Genomic DNA, 13,236 nt, shown 5'->3' with positions numbered 1-13,236 from the left:
CACTCCCCAGAGTGGGCCTAAACTTCCTAAGCCCCGCGGTATCCTTGACCTCCTCTCAGGGTTTCCTAGGCCATAGACTGCTTCTGAAACTCAGTCCTTGCAACTGCTACCTCAGTTCACCTTAGCAATGCTCATCAGACATAGTGTTCCCAACCTACCCTCTTCACTGTGGCAAAGTAAGTCTAGGGCTGTTTAGGGATAAGGGATGGAAGCAGGAAGCTGAGCAAATGGACAATGTTCCTGTGATGAATCATTTGGTTCCTGGGTAAACCTCTGGTTTTCCTTAGATCTCCACGGCCGGATATCTCAGATCCTACTGTTCCTTTTTGCCGGTAACTCCAGGCAGGGACTCTATGTCTAAAGCCCTGGCAAGACAGCACTGTCTGCTTTTGTTCTGAAATTAATTGTTTTCACATTCTCCCCACTGGTGTCACTGAAACAGTAATACTAAAAGGGCGTGGGAGCAGACTTCACCTAATTGTACATCTTCCCACCTCTTCTTTTCACAGAAACACATATTGCGCAGGAATGTGCCAGAGGAGTGTGCCTTCACTGGCCATGCATTGATCTGACCTGCAATTGTGAATGGTTCCTGTCCCAGCCATTCAGAGCAAACCATTTTCCCCTAGAGGTCTAGGGTTGTGGACACCAGGCTATCTAGACATCTCATTGGATCACAGTTAAAGATGTGGAGAGAGATCAAAAGCAAAGAAGGACAAGAGGATTAAGAAGCAGTTCCTTACCACCCCTCCCATGCTCCCTATCCCTAAACAGCCCTGGACTTACATTGCCAGAGTGAAGAGGAATGCCAGAGTGTTGGGAATGCTATGTCTGATGAGCATCACTAAGGTGAACTGGGGTAGCAGTTGCAAGAACTGAATTTAAGAAGCAGCCTATGGCCCAGGAAACCCTGAGATGAGGTCAAGGATACCTCAGGCTCAGGAAGTTTAGGCCCACTCTGGGGTGACTTTGGAAATATTGAGTGTCTAGAGCCACTGCTGTTCTGGAAGACACCTAACTAGACCTGGCACATAGGAGCCAACTGCTTCATCCTCCGGGTTCACCCCAGCGACTTTCATCCTTTGGCAGCCATAGCTCCTGCTGGAGACCACAGTGCTTTTCAATAGGCATAAGAACCATCTCTCCAACCATGTACTAACCATGTACTAGGTGTGGATCCTTGAAAAGTTGTTAACCTTTCTGAGCTTCAGTTTTTTCATCTGGAAAATGGAAATAATAATATATCCCTGATGGAATAATGCAAGTCAAAAGCTTAGTGCCAGCACTATGCCTGGTTCTGAGAAAGCACTCTCTAAGTAGTTACTATTATTCTTGTTGTTATCCATATTACACAACATTAATATTATTAAAACAGTTGGACCAATTTTAGATGGATCCCCACTTATCCCACGCCCCTTTGGCACTGATGCCAGAAGTGGATGGAGAAGCTTTGGCAAGGGAGTCTGGAATTTAGGAACTTGTGGTTCCTCTAGTGCTGTGCCATCAGAATCTGCAGGCCATGGAAGAAAAGCTTTCCTGTCCAGGCTACCTTAGAATGGAAAAGAAGGGAGAGGTGATGAGCAAATTTGTTTACTCTTTCTCTGCTGTAGAGAAAATGAGGTTTACTGAACCAGGATGAGGTTGTTTCCAGAACTCTGACGGGTTTCCCAAGAATTAAGGTTTATGAGTGAAGGCAATTGTATTTCTTATAGGCATTCTTTTTTCCCACTTGCAGACCTGGAACTTCCAGAGACAAGCCTTTCTGAGCCCTTGTCAACCAGCACCAGGACGTGTGTCTCCCTCCGCATGCCCCACCCCTCTGGCCATGCCCCTGCCATCAGGCTGAGGACATGTTCACAGGACTCTGCTCCAAGAAATAAAGAAGTAACTCATAGCAGCCTCTGACTCAGATTTGGTCATTCTAAGTTAAATTCTTGTTAGATAGTGACTGTTTGTGAAAAAGTAAAATAGCTAACGATCTTATTCCTTATTGAAATATTGGAATGAGAATGCAAGGAATGTATGAACGAGGTATTTGTAGACCTTCACTTGGGATCACAGTAGTTATAAAAGCCAGAGATGATGATACTGTGATGAAAACCCTCAATGATACCTGAACATCTCCCAGAATAGAGCTCAGACTCCTCAGCCGAGCACGCAGAGTGCCCCATCAAGCACCTCCTCCCTCCTCTCCCATCTTAGGGAGGCATCCAGATAGTGACTGAGAACATCGGGGATGGTCGGCCTAGTAGTATTCATCAGCCTCAAGTTTTCAAGCAAAACTCGGGCATGTTGAAGCCTTAGCCCAGGGAAGAGATGGACACTGGTGGACTCTGCTGCAAGATCCCGTGGCTCAGCTTGTAGGCATAACAGGCTGATCCATGATGAGGTCAATTGAAGATCTGGAACCTTATGGCTTGGGAATTAACAATTATCCTTGCTCAGGCTTGATGCCACGTGCAAGTTGGACAGTTCCGGCCCACTCTGCTCTCTAGTACTTGTGGCCCTTTCCTTTCAAGATGCTTGAGGAAGTGTACCAGGGAAAGGAGGAAGTGGAGACTTTTGCTTTTCAGGCAGAAGTTGCCCAATTCATGTATCTCAACATCAATACCTTCTATTCCAACCAGAAAATTTTTCTTCAGGAGTTGATCTCTAATGGATTTAATGCATTAAACAGAATTTGCTGAGAGCCTGACAGACTCTTCTGAGTTGAACAGCAGTAAAGAGATGAAAACTGACATCATCTTCAACTCTCAGGAATGCACCCTGACTTTGGGGGACACAGGCATTGCCATGACCAAGGATGACCTCATAAATAATTTTGGAACCATTGCCAAGTCTCCAAGATTGAGCAGTTTGGTTTTTAGCCTGCCTACCTGGTGGCACAGAAAGTGACTGTGATCACACATCACAATGCTGATGAACAGTATGCCTGAGAGTCTTCCTCCACTGTATGTGCTGACCACAGTGAGCCCACCAGCAGGGATACCAAAGTGATCCTCCACCTTAAGGAAGACCAGATAGAGTACTTAGAAGAGAGACAAATCAAAGAAGTAGTAAAGGAGTACTCATAGTTCAAAAGCTATCCCATCACTCTTTACTTGGGGGAAGGAATGAGAGAAGGAAATCGGTGACAATGAGGCAAAAGAAGAGATAGGTGAGAAAAAAGAGGAAAATAAAGATGCTGAGGAAAGGCTCAAGATTGAAGATGTAGGCTCAGATGATAGCAGTAAGGGTAAGAAAAAGAAGACCAGAAAATTAAAGAGAAATACATTGATTAGGAAGAGCTAAACAAGGCCAAGTTCATTTGGACCAGAAACCCTCATGATGTCACCCAGGAGAAATATGGAGAATTTTACAAGAGTCTCACCAATAACTGGGAAGACCACTTGGCAGTCAAGCATTTCTCTGCAGAAGGTCAGTTGGAATTTAGAGCATTGCTACTCATCCCTCAATGGGCTCCCTTTGACCTCTGAGAACAAGAAGAAAAAGAACAACATCAGGCTGTCCATCGTGTGTTCATCACGGACAGCTGTGATGAGTTGACACAAGAGTTTCTCAATTTTATTCATGGTTTGGTTGACTCTCAGTATCTGCCCCTCAACATCTCTCGAGAAATGCTTAAGCAGAGCAAAATCTTAAAAGTCATTCAAACAAACATTGTTAAGAAGTGCCTTGAGCTGTTCTCTGAGCTGGCAGAAGACAAGGAGAACTATAAGAAATTCCATGAGGCAGTCTGTAAAAATCTAGTCTACTGATTTAAATGTTAATCACATCTACAAAATGTCTTCATGCCAACATGTAGACTGGTGTTTGGCCAATCTAATATATGGGTACCATGGCCTAGCTAGGTTGACACATAAAGTTTGCCATCACACCAAGTAATCCAGCACTACAATTCAAAAGGGTAGTTTTGCAAGTTAATAAAAAACTCTAGCAGTGTGGAAGCCAATTAGTCAGGAAACAAGCTGAGTCATCTTAGGGCTTCACTGAGAGCCAAAGGACAAATGGAAATGTATAAAATGGAGGAAATTAAGCCAGAGTACTCAAGATGTTTATAAAGAAATAGAAGAGTGTATAACAGAAATGAAGAGTACTACTGCTGAAAGGAGGATGGAACTGGCAAGGAATACAGAAGGTACCAAAACAAACAAAAACATCCTTCAAACCCAGACCTTAATATTCTGAGCCCCAGTGCCTTTGCCCATCTCCTTGGGCCTCTTGCCTCTTGGGGTCCAAGTGTTACAGAAGCTGCTTCAGCAGCAGCAGAGCAAGACCTGGACCCAGCACTGGTGGAGGGGGAGGCCTAAGCCAATTTCCATGACAGGAAGGGATGCTCCAGAGGACAATAAAAGTGAGGTCATCATGTGTCTACGAGTCTCTCCAGAAAAATATCAGATGTGAACTGTAAAACAATCAACATTCAGTTGTATAGGAAAAGTTAAAGCCATACTAGAGCAGGGGCCAAAAGCTTACAGAGAATCTGTGAAAGCCAGTTGCATGTAAGGGAGCCAGTCCTAATGGCATGCAGGTAGAACTTGAGCTTGTGGAATTTTTCTTTTAAACTATGAAGGACAGAAGTTCCTTTTCAGTTGAAAAGTGAACAAATGTTATGCCCATCTTTTAAAAAATGGGCACTGGCATTGTGGAAAGCATTTGGGAGATTTCTCAAAGAGCTTAAAACAGAACTACCATTCTACCCAGCAATCCCATTATTTGGTATATACCCAAAGGAATATAAATCATTCTACCATAAAGACACAGGCATATGAATGTTTATTGCAGCCCTATTCACAATAACAAAGACATGGAATCAACCTGAATGCCTATCAATGGTAGACAGGATAAAGAAAATGTGGTACGTATACAACATGGAATACTACACAGCCGTAAAAAAGAACAAAGTCATGTCCTTTGCAGCAACATGGATGGAGCTGGAGGCCATTATCCTAAGCAAACTAACACAGGAATAGAAAACCAAATACCGCATGTTCTCACTAATAAGTGGTAGCTAAACATTGAGGACATATGCACACAAAGAAGAGGATAACAGACACTGGGGCTACTTGAGGGTGGGAGGGTGGGAGAAGGGTGAAGATTGAAAAACTACCTATCATATACTATGCTTATTACCTGGATGATAAAATGATCTATACACCAATCCCCCGTGACACACAACTTACTTATATAACAAGCCTGCACATATACCCCTGAACCTAAAATAAAAGTTTAAAAAAAGAGGGGAGAATGGGAGATAGGGTTGAATTAATATAGTAATTATAGACCAGACAGCATTGAAAACCAGGAAAATTTGATTGAAGCATTCATTAATCACTGTATCTAAGAGCATAAAACACTAGTGGGTAAACTGTGCTAGTCTGTTTGGACTACTGTAACAAAATGCCATAAACCAGATGGCTTATAAACAGTAGAAACTTATTTCTCACAGTCTGGAGACTGGGAAGTCCAAAATCAAGGCTCCAGAAGATCTGGTGTTTGGTGAGGGCCTGCTTCCTGGTTTGCAGATGGCTGTCTTCTCGTGCCATCCTCATATGGGCAGAAAGCAGAGAGAGAGAGTGGAAGCAAGCTCTCTCATGTCTTCTTATAAGGGCACTAATTCCATTCATAGAGGCTCCAACGTCATGACCTAATTACCTCCCAAAGGCCCCACCTGCTACTACCATCACCTTGGGGATTAGCATTCTAACATATCAATTTTGAGGTGACACAAACACTCAGGCCATAGCACAAACTACAGGGCTTTTTGAAAGTCTTAGGGAAAAGAAAGTTGAAGCGCAACTTCCTTTCCAAATGTGGGCACATACACCATAGCCACACCACCTGTTAGCCCAGAACTGTATTTATGTCATCCTCCAGCCTGAGCCTCCAGGGGGCTAGGACTGCAGGACCCATGCTCTTAGTATGAAATGTGCTATCAGTGTTTTTCTTTCTGCCCACATAGTTACAAACAACTGAATTCAATCCAAAGTGCATTTCTTGAGTGTTTACTAGGTACTGCCTTACCAGGAAGTGACTTAAAGAATATAAAAATGCATAGGACATGGTTTCTGCCCCTCAAGATCACTACATGAAGGAGATCCACATACATATTAATAAATGAAAAAGATTATTTTAATTAAAACAGAAGGGAGAATTCAGACTTAAGCAATAACTCTTGACCATCAGAATGATAACACTGGAATTTCCTCTGAAAGGTGAGCTGAAGAGTTTCCTCCTTTAGACATAAAGTGAGACTGAACAGCCAGCCATCTTTGGTTGGTTAGACACCCACCTGACCCAGAACAGAGCTTGGGGCAGGTAATATTACCAGGCCCCTCCCACTGTATAATTCTAAGACACTGTCATTTCTGGGTTGCTAAAAATAGAAACATGGCATCTGGTATGTAATAATATACAATATTGCAGCTGTGTCTTTATGATGAATAATAATACTTTGGAGTTATATGATGAGGCAATCACCTTGCAAGTGCAATCTCATTAACCCTCACAATATTCTGATTAGGTAGGCAGGTGGCAAGTGCTCTGAACTCAGTTTGCAATTGAAGGAACCAAGACACAGAGAATCTGAGAAACTTCCCAAGGAGCACCCACTTTCAGTCACAGGTGGGAACGTGGCCCAGGTCTCCTGTCTCCAAATTTGTTGCTCTGAGCAGTAGTCCACACTGCTTCCAAGGTTCAGCAGCAGAACAAACTCGAAATTGGCATTGTCCTGGATCTACCCCTTGGGAAATATTGCTGACTTCTCTTAAGTGAACGCCAGAACCACCCCAAGATTAAGTTCAGTATTTCCTTGTTCTATTAACCTCTGGCAATTAACCTCTTTCTCCTTCCAAACTCCAACCTGTCTTGAAATAAACCGAAGAAATATTTAAACCACGCCAAAACTTCTCTATGACTTCTGTTAATCTTTCCCGAGTTTTTGTTCTGGTGTGTGGGTGCAATTTAGTTGAAGGTCAGTTGTTTTCAGAGAGTCACTGTTCTAAAAGTCTTTAAACACTTGTTCAGGCACCCTGTGTAAATAGATTTCTTCTCTCAGTCCCGATTTTATTCATGTCTTTGATAATAGAAAAAAATACTTGTTTGCTTTCCTAAACATGCTGTGTGATTTTGCTCAGACTAGAGGAACAGGTTTGGTGATGCTGATTTAAAATCACAGGAAAATGACACCATGAGCCAAGAGACATTTGCCAGCCCAGAGCAAAGGCGTCTTCTGAGCCTCTGGGGAAATACTGATATTCGTTTATAGGGAAATAGTAAGATTAATATGGGAACTCGGGTTGTGCTTTTGGGGGCAGGATTCCCCGGCTCCTTTTGAGACAATGACACGCGGCCACATCTTCAAATTGTTAATTATGTACTGCCCCCTAGGGATTTTTGTTTTGCTGGTGGCAACCTGCTTCAAATCCTACAGGAAATATTTATCAGCCGGCTTCAGCCGGTATTTGTCTCATCGAAGGCTGCACCTTTTTGTGACCTTGTTGTACTGAGTCTACCCCTTTCTCTAGCAAGTCAGATTCACACACTTTACTTTTTGAATTGTTGATTTTTTCCCTCCCTCTTTTGTCTTTATTTGGTTTTATTTCCCCAGGATGGCTGCATTTGAATAGTGTGGGGAGGACTGACGTCTCTGCTCTTTAAAGCACTGCTCTTACCAACCTCCACATTTCCCCTGTGGCTTTGTAAACATCCTTGGATTTGGGGAACAGAGGAAGAGCAAACTGTTAATTATAGACACTTACACATATGCACTTACATGTTTATCTGCACTTACTGATGGAGGAGTTCTCTATACTCTGAAATGTTCTCTATGAAATTCCATTTAAATCAAAAACTTTTATCAGAAAAATGAAATTGCTTCGTGATTGAATAGCACTTTGCTTCTAAGTACCAGCCATCGAGGCTGATGAAATGGCCCAGATGACGCTCTTCCCCAGAAAGACATCCTTTACCCTTTATTTTAAAGTTGGAGTAAAAAATGTTGGCCCTATATTTCTTTGTGCACTTTCAATACAGAAACGGTCTTAAGCTATAATAAATGACACGGTATCTGATATGAATGTTGTAAATATGCATTGTTTTTACTGTTTATGTAGTTTGTTCCTTTTTTTAAATAATGCATAAGACAGCCCTGGCAGGAATCTTTCTTCATGGATTGTATATTTTTTTAAACACACACACACACAAATCCTGTACACAACAACTTTAGCAAATATATGCACGATCCAAACAGTTCAGAAATATAAGATCTGAAAATGAGCAAAGGGCAGCAGATTTTTGAATAGGCTTCATCAGCCGAGGGGAAAGGTCAGTCGTGGAGATTAGTTATAGGAGCTATTAAGTCTCCTCTGACACCCACAGCACAAGCTGCTTAACATAATCAGCTGCAATCAGCAAAACTGCTGTTTATTACAAAACGTTTTTCCCTTTTAATATTTCATATTGTTATGTAAAATGGTGCAGTGTAGGGACACACACATTTCACCAGGGACAAATTGTACAAATTGTCAGCAATAATAATTTGTGGCTCTTCTCATGACATCTTTTGAAGTTAAAACCGTTGAGCGATACCTCTCCAGGGCTATTTTCTCTAATGTGGTTAATAGTTTGCACTGGAGTTGACCAAGCACCCTCTGGGTGATGTCGACATTTACCAGTATGAGAAAATGTTTGTGTGACCGAACATCAGCCAGACAAGTCTGTAATTCCAGGCCACGAAGCTTGGTTCTGCTTTCTCTTACCCAGTCAGTGCCCTCAGTTATAGGTGTGTCTCATACTGGAATAAAAATTAGCAGAGGCATTCCCTAGTCTGTCCTAATCACCAGAGTAATTCCTCTTTCAAAACATTTTAATTTAAATAGAACTGATTATGAGACACACAGTAGGAGTCTATGTAGAATGAATTTCATACACTGAGTATTGGGATAAGAGAAATTTCCTAACTGTCCAATAGGACAGGTTGCCATGGCCTAGATTAGAGGACCCTTGGATATTTTTTTTTTCACAGTGCAAGTTCATGTTTTTGTTTTTTTTTTTTATACTTTAAGTGTTACGGTACATGTGCACAACGTGCAGGTTTGTTACATGTGTATACATGTGCCATGTTGGTGTGCTGCACCCATTAACTCGTCATTTACATTAGGTATATCTCCTAATGCTATCCCTCCCCCCTCCCCCACCCCACAACAGTCCCCGGTGTGTGATGTTCCCCTTCCTGTGTCCATGTTTTCTCATTGTTCAGTTCCCACCTATGAGCGAGAACATGCGGTGTTTGGTTTTTTGAGAGGACCGTTGGATATTATTTCCACATTTCTCTAAGAGAATAAGAAAGTACAGAGGCAGACGTTGCTGGTTCCCCTTCCAGTCCACTAAGCATCTTGTACAAGATGTCCTAATCCCTGACAGCTGTCTCCTAAGGTTCCATCCCTGGTCATCCCTCCCACTCACCCAGAGCCAGCATAGCTGGTTCATGGGAACTCTGGGCTGAGCAGGAGGCACTGGAGCAGAACAAAAGTGTAGGGTTTTATTTGTACAAATATGGGAATACTTAAAAGCTAAAATAAGCATTGTCCCTTTCCAAGTGAGCACCTTAGCAGGCTAAATGACACATTTATTCGAACACTGGAGCAGCCATTTCTCACAATTTTGGTCCATCTTGTTTAGAAGCTGTGAAAGACAATCAGTGTCATTCCTGTAGAGTCACTCATACCTTCCTTTGAACATTAACTCAATCATCTATTTCATTCATCAGGTCTGACTCCAAGTGAATGGACATTCCTCATTCTTTGTACACCTCCTATTTGGATAATTCTTTTGGATATTTATTTCTGTATCTATATCCCCAGTGTAATAAACTTCTTGAGATGAGGAGATTTTCATTTTCCCCTCTACATGCATCACCGTCTAGCTGCATCAGACACATAGTAAGTGCTCAATAGATGTTTGTTGAATAAATGAGCAAAGAGTTTAGGAAATTAAATTCACTCTTAGAGAACAAAGGTGTTCCCCTATGAGGGCTCTGGACTTGGAAGACTATTCGAATGTAGGGTTTTTATTCCTTGAACGTTTCTTGAACAATGGAAACTTCTCAGGAATTAGTGTACATGGACAACATATCATTGAAATTTTAAAACGCTGTTAGATTTCTTAAAACCCCAATTATTGGACTTTCTAGACCAGTTCTCTCTAATAGAAATACACCACAAGCTGCTTATATAATTTTAAATTTACTAGTAGCCACATTTAAAAAGATGAAACAGGGTGAAATTAATTTTGATAAAATGCTAACAACATTTAATTTAACCCATATATGCAAAAACTTTTTTCAACATATAATCAGCTTAAAAAATTATTGATATTTTTACATTCTTTTTTGCTGTTGTCCTAAGTCTTTGAAATTTGGCATACATTTTATGTTTATAGCACAACTCCATTTGGAGTAGCTGTATTCCACGTGCTCAGTAACCATGCATGACTGCTAGCTACCAATACTAGCAGCACTGTTCTAGATTCTGGGCCTGCCTCATTGCCCTCTTGGCCAGTACCTTCTTGTGATTGATACCTCTGAGGGTGGACTACAGGGGGCAGCAACAGGCAATGACTGGATGTGCCATGAGTGGTCACTTCTCTACTTATTTGCCCTTTCTTCCCTAGCTGGAGCAAAGAGGCCAGTGGTACAATGGCATTTTGAGCAAATTAGAACATGAAAGCATGTGAAACACCCCAGATTTCATGTTATCAGTGCCAACCACATTTTTATTCCTTGGGCTGGTTGTTTCCTTGATTTTTCTTATATTCAGCCTAATGCAGCTCATGAAAAGGCTCAGACAAGAGACAAGTGTGGTTTCCACTCCTGAAGTCAATAGTAGAGCCGATGGGACCTAATGAACCCTGATATAAGAAAAAGAGAGGAGTCAGGGTGATTCCTGGGTTTTTTCCTTGTTCAACCATGTTAGAGAGTGGCATTGGTACAGTCACCTAGGGAGGGAGTGTGGCTGGAGAAGCTGGTATTGCTAATTTCAGTGCCTTGGGGCCTTCCAACACAATGTGGCTGGGAAGAGGAGGAGGAGCAAAGGAGCTGGTTAGAGAGATAGAGACCAAACACCAGGGAGTGAAGTCTCAGACTCTTAGGAAAGAAGCTGTCCCCAAAAGCAGGAAGTGCCCAGCTCCCAGAGGCCAAATAAGCCTTCTGGATGCAAACATGTGAGGCACAAGAAGTAGATTGAGAAGACAGGCTTGAGCAGTGAGCCGAGCAGCATCAGATGGTCTGAGGAGAGAGTTGGCAGGTCACACTGATGCAACAGGCCCGGGCAAGTGGAGGGCTGCATCAGAGAACCGGTGCTAGAACCCAATTAAGCAAGCTGTAGAGAGGGAGCATAGACAGAATAAGGCTACATAGCAGCCTTGAGTGCTTCTATGTCCCTCATTAGCCAGGGAAGAGCTGTCCCTCCACCATGTTTTCCTCCTGCACAGAGAAGGATGAGGGACTTCTCCCTCACAAGGATCCTATGGAGGTGAAGGGTGTGGTGATTTGAGCTCACTGAAACTAAGCATAACCTGAGACCTGGTTTCTCAGAATCAGATTGGCTTAGGAATTTTAGGAAAGAAATTCTTGTTTGTATAACTGATCTAAATATTCTTCAGTAGAGAATTAGTCAAACAAATGATGGAACATTCGGACAATGCAATAGTAATCACTCATAAGAATAAGCGAGAAGGTATTGATGTAGGTATGTGCATATTGATGTAGGTATGTGGACAAGATTCATTTAGAGTGAATAAAGCAAGATTCAGAACAGCATAGAGAGAAGGTTCACTTGTGAGGGAAAAAAGACAATCATATACATATACATATTCACCTATATATATGCACCTTATATATGCATAGAAATTTTCTGGAATGATGAACAAGAAGCTGTTAAGGGTAACCGTCTCTGGGGGAGGAACTAGAAAGGACTTCAGAAGGACAGAGAGATTTGCCTTTTGCATCTCATCTTTGTATTGCTCAGTTTTGAATGGCCAGGTGCAGGAATTATTTTTCAAATTAAAATAAGTTTAAAGTGTTTTAAACAATGTTTTACTTGTAATGTCTATATTAAACACTATGAAATCTCTTAGAGAAAAGATTGCCTACTTTTATGTTGTGACCAGTGAAATGTATGCATTCATTTCATCCTTCTTTTGAATTTCAAATTTGGAGGCACTGGAAGACTGCATTGATTAGGGGTCCATTCTCCTGATGTCAAATCTTTTCCTTTGAGTAATTCCACTCAGTGTCCAAATATCAAGTTCATACGCTGGCTGGCAGTGAGGTACTGATGTGCCACTGGACATCAAGGCACCTAAGAGTCCAAAGACGAGGTGAAGTGGGAAAGGCAAAGTGTGGACCAGTCACAGATGCACCCCCAGGGTTTCCCGTTGCTGTATCCGCATCCCCTGCCACCCACTTCATGACAAACAGAGATTGCCGCTGGGAAGACACCAGGAGGCTGTCTATAGGGAGCAAGGAGACAGTGTTTATTGAGACTATGTTTACTGCGGTGGAGCTCCTTTCTGCTTGTATATAAAGTACCAGTCACCCATTCCCTAATTAAACAGATGTAAAAAACTACTGGCATCAGGCAGGTGGAGGATAATAGGATTACAGTCTCTTCAGAGAGATAAGAGAGAAATGACTACATGCTTTAAGAGTAAAAGCCGGTAGAAATTGCTTCTAATCTGTTTGATTAGAAAAGATAGAATTTGGGGTCAATCTTAACGCATGTGAAGGAAAATATTACTTTATTTTATTTATTTATTTTTATTATACTTTAAGTTCTGGGGTACATGTGCAGAACGTGCAGGTTTCTTACATAGGTATACATGTGTTATGGTGTTTGCTGCACCCATCAACCCATCCTCTACATTAGGTATTTCTCCTAATGCTATCCTTCCCCTAGTCCTTCACCCGCAACGGGCCCCAGTGTGAGATGTTCCCCTCGCTGTGTCCATGTGTTCTCATTGTTCAACTCCCACTTATGAGTGAAAACATGTAGTGTTTAGTTTTCTGTTCCTGGGTTAGTTTGCTGAGAATGATGGTTTCCAGCTTCATTCATGTCCCTGCAAAGGACATGAACTCATCCTTTTTTATGGCTGCATAGTATTCCATGGTGTATATGTGCCACATTTTCTTTATCCAGTCTATCATTGATGGGCATTTGGGTTGGTTCCAAGTCTTTG

General features: G+C 42.0%; 1 pseudogene; it reads left to right on the top strand.

Annotated features, from left to right (window-relative positions):
- Positions 1–2,519: 2,519 nt before the first annotated feature.
- On the top strand, positions 2,520–3,758 carry LOC109023015 (heat shock protein HSP 90-beta-like; annotated as a pseudogene).
- The last annotated feature ends 9,478 nt before the right edge of the window (positions 3,759–13,236 follow it).

The sequence above is a fragment of the Gorilla gorilla genome, chromosome 11 (genome assembly GCF_029281585.2).
Source record: "Gorilla gorilla gorilla isolate KB3781 chromosome 11, NHGRI_mGorGor1-v2.1_pri, whole genome shotgun sequence".
NCBI classification, from domain to species: domain Eukaryota; kingdom Metazoa; phylum Chordata; class Mammalia; order Primates; family Hominidae; genus Gorilla; species Gorilla gorilla.
Note: the sequence above shows the minus strand (reverse complement) of the source record. Positions and strands in the feature narration are given on the sequence as shown.